The sequence below is a fragment of the Mytilus galloprovincialis genome, chromosome 11 (assembly GCF_965363235.1).
Source record: "Mytilus galloprovincialis chromosome 11, xbMytGall1.hap1.1, whole genome shotgun sequence".
NCBI classification, from domain to species: Eukaryota; Metazoa; Mollusca; class Bivalvia; order Mytilida; family Mytilidae; genus Mytilus; species Mytilus galloprovincialis.
In genome coordinates, this window is record NC_134848.1 from 74176864 (window position 1) to 74193779 (window position 16916).

The 16916-nt window shown below is 34.3% G+C and overlaps 1 long non-coding RNA gene across 1 annotated transcript; it reads left to right on the forward strand.

Moving 5' to 3' along the window:
- Positions 1–387: 387 nt before the first annotated feature.
- Positions 388–13918, forward strand: LOC143051384 (uncharacterized). The gene is made up of 3 exons (XR_012970736.1): positions 388–969; positions 12378–12471; positions 13238–13918. It is a non-coding gene; the product is annotated as an uncharacterized LOC143051384 (long non-coding RNA).
- Positions 13919–16916: the final 2998 nt, after the last annotated feature.

The window sequence follows — 16916 nt, forward strand, 5'->3', positions numbered from 1 at the left end:
AAATATTATCTTTTCCCATATTGTTTGCGTTTTGTTTGGTGTGTAACTCGATGTAACAGTGCAATACCTAAGTGTCAAAAGAGAGTTTCCCCCGACCTATTCACATATTTTTAAGCCTGAAAAGGTGACCTATTCCAACGACACGTCCTATCACGGGTCTCTAAAAACACCGCAAAGGACCTCCTTTGTGCACAAAGGAGCACAAAGGAGCACTAAGGACCCTAAAAAAGTTTGATAAAAGCACAAAGGACCTGAAATTCCCTTTAAAGCATAAAAATATTCTGATAATATTTTAATGCTTTAAAGGGAAATTAAGGTCCTTAGTGCTCCTTTGTGCTCCTTTGTGCACAAAGGAGGTCCTTTGCGGTGTTTTTAGAGACCCGTCCTATCACCTTGTATCTGAGCTTGTATAGGAACTTGAGAGGATTCCCGAGATTATCATTAAATGCAATGATTGCTCACAAAAAGGGGAACCCAACCCTCAGATTCCATCCCCTTCGACCCGCCACAGAATATAAATATAACTGTTATTTAAAAGTCACATACTAGTACTCGATCCGAGCACCTGTTTCGGGATATATATATATACATAAAAATTAAGCTAATTTAACGTAAATAACTGCGAGAAAATGAATAATACACAAGTTGATAATTGTCTCTTCTCTGCTAATTAATGTGCATGCAATATTCACTCTGATTTACTTGTGAGACCACCGACACTAATAAAATTTACCTCAAAGTTCAACGGTGCTCCGTTACTGGGAAGATCATATCGGATCCGATCAATTTATTAGTTCCATTCCCCCAAATTATAAGTCAACACTTCTCCTTAGAAAAAATGCCTTGCAATGCGTCATAATTATCTGGACTACTAACTACTTCCATATAACATTATATGTATAACTTCGAAAACAGACAATAATTTATTATACTGGAGGAGATTGGGCTGACGGATTTTTTAATGGATTGGTAATTTTTATTTACAGCACAAGTTTACCGTGAAGTTTATAAAGCAAGATTATTCACCTTTTTCACCCTACAAATCAAATGGTTGCCTCCTTACACCTACACTACATAAAACATATTCATATGAACATTTGGTATCATTCATTTTGTGTGACAACTCTGAGTGTAAGATTGACAGGGGTGGATCCAGAACTTTTCATTTTTTTTGGGGTGGGGGTGGGGGTGGGGGTGGGGGGGGGGTATGCTTGCTCCAGTCATGTTTCAGTGATTTCCTATATAATCAACAAAATTTTTCACACGACAGGGGGGGGGGGGGGGGGGGGGCTTTCCCCTTATTAAATTAGAAATCTATATTTTCAGGCATAGGCTCATATAAATTTGCCTTTTGAAGAACTGAATTAAATATGATACGGCTAATGAGTTTGCAGCTGCTTTACATTAAAATACATCATGTACATACATGTGACATACACAATTACAGACCTGTTTACCCACCATGATGTCTCTCAGTAGAATTGTCAGTAGTTTTGCAATGTTGTCAGTAATACTCTCGCTGAGTGCCGCGAAGGGGCACGAACCATCTAGGGGGGTTTTGGGGCATGCCCCCCCCCTAAAAATTTTGAAAAATTAGATGCAATTTCCTGCATTCTGACAGTATCTGCAGTCTTATTCAGATATTTTTTGCAACAAAGATTATAACCTAAAATTTGCATGATTTGAAAAAAAGTTGAGCTTAAGTTTGCAGGTCTGGAATATTTCATTTCAAAACACTACAGTTCGGAACCTCCTTCTACCTCCCTCCCCCACAAAAACTAAGTCCAAACCTAAAAAAAATTTCGGCAGTACCCCTCCTAGGATTTTAACATTTCATTACCCCTCCCTATATGCCCAGGCCAATAAAGTTGGGTTTCGTAAGAAAGAAAATAAGAGACATGTGGGACAGATCCATTTATAAGATATGGATCATTCACATCTCCTGCCTACACATAGAAAATAGAATAAAAACTGACCTCCTGCAATTTTAGAATAGGGAAACATTAGTTTAAATGCTTTGTTGAATGTATCGGCAGATGACAGGGGTAGGTTTAGTTCTGCTATCAACTCGCACATCATAACCTCTACTTTAGTGGTGGAACGTTGCCGGTTCAGTTCAATAGTGTACAAGTCTTTGTACTTTTGAAGGCATTTCCTTTTGTCACGCGCTTGGTGTTGAAAACTTTCATTGACTTTTTTGCGTTTTTTGAGAAACGACGGCATCCTGAGGCTGATCCATGCCGACCATGAAATAAACTTGATCGCTATCATTTTGCGCTTAAAAGAGCGGCGATTCCCAGTCAGAAAAGCGCCTTTTAGATACCGATCGCCGTAAACGGAAGCAATTATGATTTTTTTCCGGGTTGGAAGAAAATCCGTACTTTTGCATGACAAATCCGTATTGAGTAATTTTATAAAAAAAATCCGTGTAAAATACGGACAATCCGTACAAGTAAACACCTCTGCAATTATATATAGAGCCATTTGAAAAAGCTATTTTTTGCAATACTTAAATAATGTAGGATCAAATCTTGATACATGTAGTTGAAATTGTTAGCTTTAAACATTAAAAAATGAACACCCTTTAGTTTAAAGTTACATATAAGAATGACCATATAGTCTTTAATGTATATGCTATTGCCATGAAACAAGGTCATTGTAGGTAAACTTTCATCTATTCCCTTAAATCTTAGTTCACGCCAAGTTTGATTAAAATTAGTCGAGTATTATATACCATGTATGTACACTATTAGGTCTCTAGTTTGGATAGTGTATAACTTGCAAATTTAAATCATACTCCTTCCAAATTTATTTCTTTAAATATTATGGATGAAATAGCAAGTAATTAAGGGATGAAATTAAATTGGATGAAATGTGGCAATTTTTTTAAGGTAAAGTAGTAATTTGGTAAAGTTTAAAAAGGTAAGATATTAGTATGTCTGAAGTTGTCAAACTTAATTATAGACTCAGAGCTCCAGATAAGAATTCACAAATTGGGTTTTTAACCCACCATTTTCAAATATAATTGAGTGATAAAGTTTTTTAATTGCATGATCAATTCCAATTCACCCCTCATGTTAATATCAAATTGGGTTTTTCACCACCAAGCTCCTTATTGTATTGGGTTTTTCATCAACACAATATTGAATATTTAGGCAATAGCAACCCCAGATTTTTTCCATCTTAAATATGTTTCTTTCTTTGTTTAGCTGTTTTATTTGGTTTAGGGTTAGGGTTATTTGCTAGCTGTTTTATTTGGTTTATTTACTGAGGAGCAATTGTAGGTTTAATTTGTGTTCCGTTTCAAACCTTCTGCCAGTTTTGTATTTTCTCATATAAACTGTAAAAAAACGGATATGTGTATTCACAGGCACTCGTCTTATATAATACCTTTATATAATAAATTCTGAGACCAGTGCCTGTGTGTATTCATTAATTAACAGTAAAATGAAAAAAAAAAAATAGTATATAAACTCTAATTATACTTGAATGGTTTTGTTTTATTCCAATTTTCATAAATCTGGGTTTAGTTGTCTTTTATTACAACTTTTGGTTTCTGATGCTTTATCATGTCTTATTAACCAGTTAGTATAATTATAAGCTTAACTGTCCTATCATTATAATAGGTGTCAATACATTATTTTACCCAAAATAGTCACCCCGGTCCATTATGACTTTTACCCGGTCCATTATGACTCATATCCGGTCCATTATTGATTTGTTGCCAGTCCTTTATGAGCACGTGCAATAATGTTGAAAAACCAAAAAAAAAATGGCTGACATCAGTGTCCGCTTCGATTTCAATTTTATGTTTTGAAAAGATCTGTGCAACTTTTCTGTGGAATTACCTACAAGTCCAGGACTGCGTAACTTCTTTTAGCAACATTTTGCGTGCTATATTTAGAACCGGAACTCTATAGACGCAGACGACAGTACAGTATGGCAGGCCTTGTTCCTGCAAAAATATCGGACAGATACGCCAAGAATGGCGAAGACATGCTTGATGTTTTGTCTCATGACATAATGAGGTACGAAATGCTTGCAGAGAAGGAGACGTTCGACGCTCTTACCTCCGTCCTGCAAGGGGAACAATCCCATGACAATGTCGAGCTACATGAAATCGAAGTAAACCGCTTGAACAATGACAACAACAACAATGACGAAGGTGATCCGACGGAAACACACGAGCAGCGTGACACAGGAAGCAGTAGATTTAGATCAGTTTCCAATGAGGACACAGACGAATTTCTCAGGAAAAATGTAAATAAAAACACGGACTACAAAACAAGATCAGATGTTAAAACTTTCTACACCTGGGCACAGCAAGTAGGAGAGTTTAGAGAGCTGCAGATGATTCCGTTTAAGGAACTAGATGCTATTTTAGCCCGGTTTTACTTAGGTTAGTTTAAAAGTTTTTTACTTCAACTTAAAGACTCCTAAAAATATGTTATTATGGTAATGATTTTTGATAAAATAGATTTGTACATGCTTTAGCCAGCTTCGTGACGGCTTACGGATAGGAACATGTATACTGAATTTTTTAGTCTGTCCAATATCATTCAGGACATCTTGTTTATATTTTGTAATATCAGTCTGTCCGTCCTATACTAACTTTTGAATTTCAGCTGAAGTTACGCTTGTATGTAGGCTGAATCCTTGCAAACAGCTAGTCAGATCTTCATTGAATTTTGTACACTCATTCAAAATAAGAAAATTAAAATGAAAATTCAATACAAGTTAACAATTTCATAGCACAATTTACCGTGTGAGACATCTGTGTTTTCTTGTTGATATCAATTGATTTTTGTATGATACATGTATATTTTTTGTATTTCATGTAAATTTTGTACATACAGAGTGAGGATACATGCTGAATGGGGTTAATGTTCACTTTTTTTATGTTTCTATTTAAAGGTGTAAGGAACAAAGAGGGACAGGAGTATGAACCAGACACGCTTACAGGATTCCAGAATAGTATTGAGAGACACCTGAAAAACAATAAAGTTGTAGTGGATTTGAAAAGAAATGACGATTTCAGCCATTCAAGAAAGGTGCTCGAGGCCAAAAGAAAGCAATTGAAACAAGAGGGAAAAGGGAATAAAAGAAAAAACTCTTGATATTCATTATGACAAGGAAAATGATTCAGAGCTATCTATGTTTGAAAAACCATCTCAGGCTTCTAGCATTGTTAACAATAGTAAAAGTAACATGATTGCCAATAGAAAAGACTGCAGTAATCCATTCAGTATTCTAACTGGCGCTGTTATTAATGGTGGAGTCATAAATCTAAACATATTTTCTGGGAAGAGGAAACGGGATGACTTTTCCAGCTCTCAAGAGTCTTAATAATTATCGGACAAGTTCCTAATTCAATCTGTATTTGTTGTCCTTGTTGAAAAATTTTGTTATCAGTAAATAATTAAGAAAATATACAATTCCATTTTTATTGCCTCAGAACTGGTTAATAAAAGTATTAAGAAATGGGTAATTTAATAATGGACTGGTTATATATCCTCGGTCCGTAATAACGGCCCGCGGATTACTGTAATGGCCCGAGGCGTTGCCTCGGGCCATTACAGCAATCCTTGGGCCGTTATTACAGACCTTGGATATATAACCAGTCCATTATAAAATTACCCATTTATTAATACTATAATAATTGATTTGGCCTTTCACTTTTTCCAACTGATTTCGTTTTTGAGGAAACCCTGTTTTTATTAGCAATGTTCTCGTTAAGGTACGCACACACGCCTGTGTGTTCGATGGACGCTTCCTAAAAACACTGGCTGAGTCTTGTTATCATCATAACTTTCCCTCAGCTTTTCAAAAGAAGCAGAAAACATGCTTCTATTCAATATTTTTACCGGACATTCACTTTCGTTTTAATTCAATGTATGTTTTGATAAATCCCGAGCAATGCGAAAAAAATATGACACGCTAATTGGATAAACGCAGAGAAGATCGAAATTTTTTCAAAAACACGTGTACCCTTTGAGCAACAGAAAACTCTAACAGGGACCCATTTCAGCTACTTGATGCAGGGATCTATTTTTAGAACGAAAGGAAATTTCCAATTATAAATATTATAAAAATAGTTTACGCGACGACTGTAAACAGATAAGGGTAAATAACGCAAATGGTAGCCAATAAAAGGGTTGAGAACTCATGGTTTTGGCATATTATTGGGTTTTCCTTTGAATTAATTGGGTTATTGAACCCTGCAATGGGCAATTGCATGGGTTTTTTTATTATTTGTATTGCGTGATCACGCAAATACGCAGCTTATCTGGAGCTCTGAATAGACCCTTTAAAAATAAAAGTATCCTTATTTTGAGTTATAGCTTATAGATTTTCTATAATGTTGATCAGGGGCAGATCCAGCCATTTTAACAGGGTGGGGTCCCAACCCAGAGTAAAGGGGGGAGGGGGGTTCCAACTGTATGCTCCCATTCAAATGCATTGCTCGGCAAAAGAAAAGGGTGGTTCCAACCTCTGGACCCCCCTTGGATCTGACAATGTTGATATGGTTCTGTCCCAAAAGTAGTACACTGCACTGTAAAAGTCTTTTTTTTTATGCAGTTAAGCTGCATTATGCGAGCACCCTAGATTTGTGTTCTACCCAATAAATCCTGAAATACTTGCCATTGTTATTATCTAGCTTGTTACTATGTTATATATAACTAATTGAACACTTTTTTAATACTTTTTATTCTGGATTACAAAAAAAATGACCAGAAAAACCTTAAATGATCGTCGATTTATCCAAAAGTTTTAAAGTTACACATAGGAAGTAGTGCTTATTAAAAATCCTTGTGTAGTTCATTATGACTTGTGCTTTTAGCTTAGATGTCAAAGAACAATTGTATGAAATATTTAATCGCCGAAAATCTCTTAAGACAAGCAGTTTAGATTTCCTAAATGACAAAAGTCGTAGGAATATTGTTTGTCATCAATACGTAGTACAACTGCGTCAGTAGTCTATTATATAATTCAACTGTTCATGCTGTTGGCGGCAATTTCAAATTAGAAAAAGAAATTTTCGTAGCTTTTCAATTTGGAGGCAGGTGTGCAAATTAGCGGTGGTCCGAGACCTTCCACTTTTGCAAGCGGAATTTCGACTAGGATAGTTGGTTTCTAGCTACGCCCGACGTAGTCGCCTTACATTTGAAAGAAAATAAGAAATTACTTTGCAAACCTTTTCACCATGTTCACCAAAGTCTCCAATTAAACGAGCTAAAAACTTATCTTTATCATTATTATTCATGACGGCGATGTTCATTTTGTTCAACCGCTAGCTTTATACAGAAAATCGCCGACAAATATTGTATAAATTCGATTAAAATCGTATCTGATTGACAAAAACAACATTGTAAACACATAACAATGGCGACCGTGAAGACAAAATTTTACAAAATCGGATCCGATTCCGGAAGCGGATAAGGGTAATTCCGGGTTTGACGATCATTTACAAAATAAATCCAAGCAGGTGAAAAAATACATCTATGCATGGTAAATGAATATAAACACTAGTATTGTAAACCAAAAGATATATGTAAAAGAAAGAAAAAGCAGAAAAATATTTTATGCAGAAACTAAAAATTACGTTTTGATAAATTTTAATTTGAAAATCCAATACAACGTGACAGCTGGGAACAGTATATCTAACAATATACATGTTCATGGTCACAGTCTTAATTTTCTTTATGAATGATAAATGATGATAATGCATGTGAGATGCTTTTAAAGTGTAAACATATTACTGCGATTTCGAGGGGTTATTTGTTTTTTCTCAATTTTGAAGGGTCAATTAAAGTAGCTGAAAGTTTCATTCTTTATTTTCACAAATAATGCAACTATATTATATATACCTTAATGTAAGTAAATAATATGATATATAGGTGGCATTCTTTGGGCCACTCTACCCCTCCTGTTTGATAACTTGGAAACGGTCGAGCTCCCCACCCCTAAACCATATGAGGGGCAGATCCAGGATTTTAGGTTAGGAGGGGCGCAAACTTAAATTTTCACCGAGCAGAGCGAGTCTTAAAAAAAATGAGGTAAAATTATCGGAATTTTCTTTATTAAGCTGAGAACAACCCATGCTTTGCAAATTTAAGGAGGGGGGGTGCAAGCCCGCAACCCTCCCCGTCTGAATCCGCCCCTGCATATATTCAAGTATAGGACAATATAATAAATAAAAAATGAAATATAGGGGGAGTCCCTGGAGTTACCCAACCCCCTCCTGTTTGAGAACTTGCAAAAGGTCGAGATCCACACCCCTTAACCATATATATTCATGTTTGTGACAATATGAAAAATCAAATGAAATATAGGAAGAGTCGCTAGGGGTCACCCCACACCTCCTGTTTTAGAATTTAAAAATGGTCGAGATCCCCATCCCTAAACCATATATATTCATGTATGGGACAATATAACAAATTAAATGAAAGATAGGGGGAGTCCCTGAGTTCACTGTTCACCCTCCTGTTTGAGAACTTGGAAATGGTCAAGATCCTTACCCCTAAACCATATATACTCATGTATGGGACAATATAACAAATCAAATGAAATATAAGGGAAGTCCCTGTGGTCATCCAAACCCTCCTGTTTAAGAACTTGGAAATGGTCGAGATCCCCACACCAAAACAATATATATTCATGTATGGATCAATATAACTAATTAAATGAAATATAGGGGGAGTCCCTTGGGTCACCCTACCCTTCCTGTTTGAGAACTTGGAAACCAATGAGATCCCCACCCCTAAACCATATATATTCATGTATGGGAAAATATAACAAATAAAATGAAATGTAGGGGAAGTCCCTAGGGTCACCCTACCCCCAGTGGCGGATCCAGAAATTTTCATAAGTGGGGCCCACTGACTGACCTAAGAGGGGCCCGCTCCAGTCACGCTTTGGTGATTCCCTATATAAGCAACCAAATTTTTTCCCAAAAAGGGGGGCCTGGCTCCCTGCCCCCTAAATCCTCTGCCTACCCCTACCTGTTTGAGAACTTGAAAACCGTTGAGATTCCCACCCCTAAATTATATATATTTATATGTATGGGACAAAATAACAAATCATTTACGTTTACTATGGGCAAGTCAGTCAGACCTCATCTTTGATCCCTGTTGTAGTGAACATTTGTCTGATTCGTGTCTCATAACTTTTGTACTATAGAACACAAACTCAGTTTTCTTTCCAGGGAAACCAGTCCATTTATACTATTACATGTTCATACTACGTCAAATTGAACTTCTAGCAGTCAAATAAAACCAAGGTTAACTACCAAGTAGAACAACTGCAATCATTGAGAACTTGTACCACTGCAGACTCACCATAAAAAATATACATTGATATATGCATTGCTTTTGAAACCTTGATAACATATAAATTATTTGCCTTAATAAATAAATCATTCGATAAACATGAATGTACTATATATGAATGTTTAATGTTGAGGCAACATTGCCACAGTTTTCATAATTACGGTTGCCTTGGTTTTTGGTTAACTGCCTTCAGCGCTTACAGCGCTTTGATTTTTTTATAGAGCCAGTGCAATTTTACCTCACTGTTCTAGTGGAACAGTAAGATTTTGCCATCACTTGGTGTCTGTCATTGTTCGTCGTCGTCTATCTGGTGTTCTCCTCTAAAACTACTGAACCAAGTTTTTGTTTTGCTTTCTGTTTCGTCAAAAAACATTGTGATCATGGCTAAATAAAAACATAGGAGTAAAGGTAGTTTGGGCTTTTATCTCAAAACCCAAATTAAAGCATTTAGAGCAAATCTGACACGGAGTTAATTGTTCATTATAGGTGAAGTTCTATCAACAATAAATTTTCAGACAAATGTAACAACCCATTGTTGGGTTGCTGCCACTAGATTGGTAATTTTAAGGAAACATTGCAGTTTTTATACAACTGCAAAAAGTTTTTTGCGATCATATATTGGTATCATGTAGTCGTCGTCCAAAGACATTTCGTTTTCACATAATTACTTTAGTATAAGTTAATAGAAATCTATGAAATTCAAACACAAGGTTTGTGACCACAAAAAGGAAGGTTGGGATTTATTTTGGGAGTTTTTGTCCAAGTTTAGGAATTAGGAGCCAAAGGGTCAAAAATTAAACTTTGTTTGATTTTATAGAAAATTGAATTATTGGGGTTCTTTGATATGCCAAATCTAACAGTGTATTTAGATTCTTAATTTTTTTGGTCCTGTTTAAATTGGTCTACCTTAAGGTCCAAAAGGTTCAAAACTAAACTTATTTAGATTTTAACAATATTTAAATTCTTGGTGTTCTTTAATTTACTAAATCTGAATATTTACTTAGATTTTTTGTTATGGGCCCAGTTTTCAAGTTGGTCCAAATCGGGGTCCAAAATTTTACTTTATTTGATGTCAACAAAAATTGAATATATGGGGTTCTTTGATAGTCTGAATCTAACCATTCATTTATATTTTTGATATTTTGGCCCGTTATCAAATTGTTCCACATTGAGGTCTAAAGGGTCCAAAATTGAACTTTATTTGATTTCATCAAAAAATGAATTATTGGGGTTCTTTGATCATGTTGATATGCTGCATCTAACCATGTATTAAGATTTTGAATATTGGACCATATTAGAGGTTAATTGTCAATTTAATTTTTTTAAGTACTTGGACCACATTCATTCTGTGTCAGAAACCTATGCTGTGTCAACTATTGAATCACAATCCAAATTTAAAATTCAGAGCTGTATCAACATGTCGCACATGATCAAGCTTGAATGTTGTGTTCATACTTGCCCCAACTGTTCAGAGTTCAACCTGTACGGTCGTATCAAGCTTAGCCATGCATAGCATTTTTATTGGTTATTATCTTGAATCTTATTTCTGATAAAGATATACTGTAAACAGCAAATATAATTAGCAAAGTAAGGTCTACAAATATGATATTAATACAACCAAAATTGTCAATTGACCCCATAAGGAGTTATTACCTTTTAAAGACAATTTTTCACAATTTGTTCATCTAGTTTGCTTAATACTCTAAAGAATCTTCTCCTTTGACATTGCGTAATCTATTTCAGCCAAACTTGGACTGAATGAGTTTCAGAGTAACTAGTATAAAGTTTGTATTTTATTTCCTTTCACGTCAAGAAACATAGTCACTTTATCATGTTTATAGTAAAATGGCTAAAATAGAACATAGGGGTAAAATGATCACAAATGGAAGATTGATGCAAAAAATGGGTATCGGGACCGTTCGCCCTAATAACATGTTCGCCCTGGGTACGTTCGCCCTGAGTTCGTTCGCCCAGAAAGTCCGTTCGCCCTACTAAACAAATATTGTTATTCAGGGCATTGAAGTTGAATAAACTTATTCAGATATTTCTATGGTATATATTCTTGAAATTTATGGAAACAGGAAAATATTTAAAAGTTTATGGCTTGTTTAGAATCGTTAATTGTTCAATGACAAATAATTCGGATCACTGATTATTGTGATACTTGTCTTTTGGTGGATTATTAATAAAAATCAAACATCTTGTTTTGATAAAATATTCAGTTTGAAATTAATAAACACAATGAGGTACAAAGTGTAAATCATGAAACGGATTTACAAGTTCATTTATTATTATACTCGGAGACTAGTCTCAGTTATACTGCATACATAAAAGTCATTCATGATTGACTGAATACAATTATTTTGTTAACAAATATCAATAAAGAGAAATACATTTCAACCAGTATTCTACTCTATAAATCAAAGGGAAATTTTCAAAATGATAAAATGATTGCGGCAATATAAATATTCTGTCAATTTTTTAACAAACTTTAACATATATGTTGTTCAAATACTTAACATAATGTGACTGGACAACAAATAGAAAAAAATAAAAATCTGGGCGAATGGACCCTGGGCGAACAGGTATCAGGGCGAACAGGTAGTATGGCGAATGTGAATCAGGGCGAACGGACCCGGATTCCAAAAAATGTCTGGTGAGCACTTCAGGCTCTTGAGAGCCTCTTGTTTAATTGCTTCTGTAAGTAATATATATTACATGTAATTTGAAATTTTGACGAGTGAGACACATACAGATTATACTGTAAACAATATTTCAGAGTTTAACGCAGTCAATCGAACAAATCATAGAAGAATAGTTGAATCATGTCTTTATTGTCCAATGAAAAGTTAGTACGAACACGAAGAAAAAGTATGGGAATGATTGTTTTTAAACTATTGACCAGGGTGAAAGTCTTTGAAAGTGATGACTGGCAAAAAGTCTGTGAAATGAAATAGCACAAATATTCCATTCTTTTTAAATATTATTGTATATAAAGAAAAACACATACTGATGTTTAATAATAGTTTTTAACCTTTTTATGTTTAGGACAAGAAATATAGAAAAATAATGAAAAATATAAACAGTTACAATAGAAATGAGCGGCAAAACAAGAAAAACAGAATACAACAAGGCCTAAATGGTAAGACCACTTCTATATACTGCACATGTAAATTCAGAAATTATTGCTTGCATTTATTATTGTGATTTTTCACGAATGGACAACTTATTGTGATTACAAACAAAATTCTGCATAAAGATCTATATATATATATATATATGTATGTTTTTGTTATCAAAATATGAGTTATTTTTGCGATACTCACCCAGTCACATTATTCGCATTACTAAAAACCTCTCGATTATTTCTGAATTACAGTAATAAAAGTAATTGCCTTTGAATGATGACTCATATAAAAATAAGAAGATGTGGTATGGTAAATGAGTGACCAAATATCCACCAGAGTTCAATGAAGTGGATGCAAGAAATTAAAGGCCAATGATGAGCTGGCCTTCAATAATGAGAAAACACTTCCATATATAGGTCAGCCAAAAAAGATCCCAACATGAAAAGATTTAAACAATCCAATTTAGTTCATCATGTTCAAAGTCATTAACAATCAACCTTACCATAATATAGGACAGTGGTTCAAATAACACAACATATGAACATTCTATAACAACTATTGCAAGCGGCTCAACTTTAAATATCACTGCAAGGCACTAAAATGCTAAACAACGGATATTAAATCTTGGACACAAAGCACTGAAATAAGAGAACTCATAAGTAAGAATATCAAATGAAAGTGTCTCAAAATTTTTTATTAAAACATGATAAAATAAGCTTATTTATATTGCTGTTTTTTTCTCCATTTATAACATTTTTTTTTAATTTTGTGTATTTATAGGTCAGATATTGGCTTTTATGATCATCAACAGGTCCTGCAGGTCTATACTGAAGAGGAAACTTAATTGTTAATACTTTTCTACATAATTGGATTAATTAATGTGATTTTATGGAAAAAGAAAAAGAAAAAATTCTACAAAATTGCTATAAACAAAATGGAGTACTATCAAAGATGCACAAGAACACAATTGTGTAAAATGTAACAACCTACATATTCACTGATGGATTATGGAGAAATTAAGAAAAAAAATAGTATCTTTGTCATGTTTGTTGTCGAAATAAACACCTGCTTTATCCATTCATGTACATGGCTCCATCATATCAAATATACCATGTACCTTATACAGAGAAGATGTTTGAAGAACAAGTTGCCAAAATTTATTCAACCAATTGAAGGAAGATGTCTTGTGGATGAAATTATTTATGCACTGAACTGTTATGTAGGGGGTCGATTAATTGTACACAGCAGCTGAAACAAAAGACAAGTTAATTTAACATGGAAAGTGTTTATTTTATTTAATATGCAAATATGAGCATAATAGTAATAACATCACAAATGGTATGATATTCATAGCGTTTTGCTTATTATTGTATTGTCTTAAACATGTTAAACAGTCAGCCTTTTGTTTTTGTATGTTTAATACTCACCATGAAAATTTGTATTAAAGTTTTAATTATCTTTTGCATCAGTAATTCAGTCTAGGAAAAATTATATTTATACTGTTTGTACTGTTATGAAATTTCCATAGAGGAAAAATAGCGGAAAACATTTCCTTAAGGGAAATTTGATGTTCAGAAATTTCCTTGGAGGAAATTTGAAGAACAATGATTTCCTTAGAGGAAATTTTTTGTCTTGAATTTTCCCTAAAGGAAAAGTGTTTGTCAAAAATTTCCTCACAGGAAAAAGTATTTCCTCCAAGGAAAATTTGAAGCTGCAAATTTCCTCACAGGAAAAAGTATTTCCTCAAAGGAAAATTTGAAGCCGCAAATTTCCTCAAAGGAAATAGAATTTCCTCAAAGGAAAACTTGAAGACGCAAATTTCCTCAAAGGAAAAAGAATTTCCTCAAAGGAAATATTTATGCAGCAAATTCCCTAAGGGAAATCTTTTTCCCTTGAGGAAAAATCTTTTTCCTGTAGGGAAATTTGATTTCCCTTGAGGAAAAGTACTTTTCCTCTGAGTACTTTTCCTCTGAGGAAATTGTTGAAAAAAGGGGCATAACTTTTTCAACAGTGGTGCTAAAGCCAAAAAATTTTAGGACAAATATCAGGGAACCAATACCAACCAAGTTATCAACTTCATTTTGACTTAACTTCAAAAATTAAGGTGACAACTTTTGCACTCAGCGGAATTGCAAACTTGTCCCGGAGACTGTTCCAGGTTCAATCCACCATTTTCAACATAAGAAAATGCCTGTACCAAGTCAGGCACATGACAGTTGTTATGAATTCGTTTGAAGTGTTTGAGCTTTTGATTTTGCCGTTTGCTTATGGACTTACCGTTTTTAATTTTCCTCGGAGTTGCTTGTGATTTTACTTTTTGCCTAAACTTCATGTAAATGGAAATTAAGGTGATACCCAACACCTTCACTAAAATTAATTTGGCTCGTTAAATTTTCATAAAATTTTGGCAAAGTATTTACTTTGACCCTTTGACAAAAATATAAAAAATTCAAAAAATTTAAACCAACCAATTTATCAGAAAAATTACACTGGTTAAATAGCAGTTTGACAAACACTAATTTGATCATCGAGAAGCTTAATATTACCTAAACAACGCAACGTAATAAAAACGTTTAGCTGATTTTACAGAGTTATCTCCCTGTAGTGTTAGGTACCACCTTAACTAAAATATTACTACCAAATTGCTCTTCAACCATTGACTAACCTAAATATCATTTACAAGTTTGAAATATAGCAGTGACTTGGTTATAAGCCAGGTACCTTTGAAAACTATTTGGTTATAAAGTTATGGTTATTTATACTTTATCCCTCGGGTCCGAGTTATCTATTTGCTCTGTGGAATACTAGTGTATATATCTATTTCCCGTTTGAAGGCTAGTTTATACATCTATTTCCCGTCGGAATGCTAGTTCAATTCTGAATCCCTTGTTCTACCAGTGCCACGTATTCTGCATGCTGACAAACTCAATCAGCATGTCTTTGAACAATTTGAATTTGGTGTGTCCCAAGATAAACTCTTTGACCAATGTCAAACATGTATTTTTCTACCCAGTGGAAATGATGACCTTTCCTTCATCCGAATATATACATTAATTGTTGAATAACTTCTAGTACATGCTGATGCTGATCTTTAATATGAATGGTAGACTTACCAAACTCTTTTGGAAAACAGTAATGAATCCATACATGTAATGCATTCATTTCTAAAATATATAACATCTACGTTAAGAAATCACTGAACTTTAACAGATAAAACTATTGTTGATTTTCAATTGGTTTAGAAATTATTTGATACATGTCTTTGACTAGCCAAAGTATTAACATCACTAGCTTACTTACTATTAAAGATAAAATAAGATGTCCCTAGTTACACATGTGTTATATACACTGTATGTTAGGGTGCATGATTGATTGATTGGTTGTTGGTTGCTTAACGTCCAGGGGCAAATATTTCATGCATGTTAAGGACGAGAATAAGTTTACAATAAATACATTAGGTAGGTCTTGTCATAATAGAGGCCACCCGGGATGATGGTCAGGAAAATTTCGACTGCCACTAAAAAATGAGGGTTTGTTCGATAGGGACAGAAATTTTGCCTTACAACAGGCCACATACGGACACCTCAAAGAGTTGTTGCAAGGGTTCTCAACGTGCAAAGAGCGTGGCACTCTCTTTACACGAGGCAACATCCTCATTCTGACCAGTCATGACTGCGGACCTGATACATCCCGCACAGCCAAACGGACGCCCCACTTCAGCAAGCGTTTTATTGCCGGTCGGAAGAAGACCAAGTGACCATATTTTGTTTCTCCAGTCACCCTTGGGGATGAATGTATTGAGTTATAGATTAAACTTGTCATGTTTTATTATAGTTTACGATAATTTGCTGTAAATAAAGTTTCTAAATCAAGAATCCATTAGCAGCAGCACTTAATCAGTGTTCTATAAGGTATAGTATGCCAAGTTTAAGGCGCCGAACAAGATGTTACTGACATACTGTCTTGATTAATAGACAGAATATAATAAAAAAAAGTTATAAGCATGACTAAAATATTTCATATCATTATTATTTTTTCCCGATTTAGTATTTTTTGTTTTGTTCTCTTCTTATTTAATGTAACATTTCGGGGCATCCTCGCTGCTTTAATCTTTCTGCTGAAGAGAGTATCATAGGTTAAATTAAGGTTAAATATATTAGTATATTAATGTTAAATGTGCTTGTTCCCGTGTCAAAATATGAGTGTAATGTTTGTCGCTGGATGGTTATCAAATATCTCTGAAGTAGCTTGGCTGTCACAATTTTACCTTGAAGCTCGTTATTTTTGTAAGGTACTGTTTTGCCATACCTATAGCATTTAGAAAAGGTAACACGAATCTATATATTGATTGGTAAATTGAAAAACTAGTTGTTAGCAGCACGCTATAAGATCATTATAATATCAAATGACTTTATGCTATCATTTTAAGTACTGAATGCAAAACGAAATCAGTTGTTAA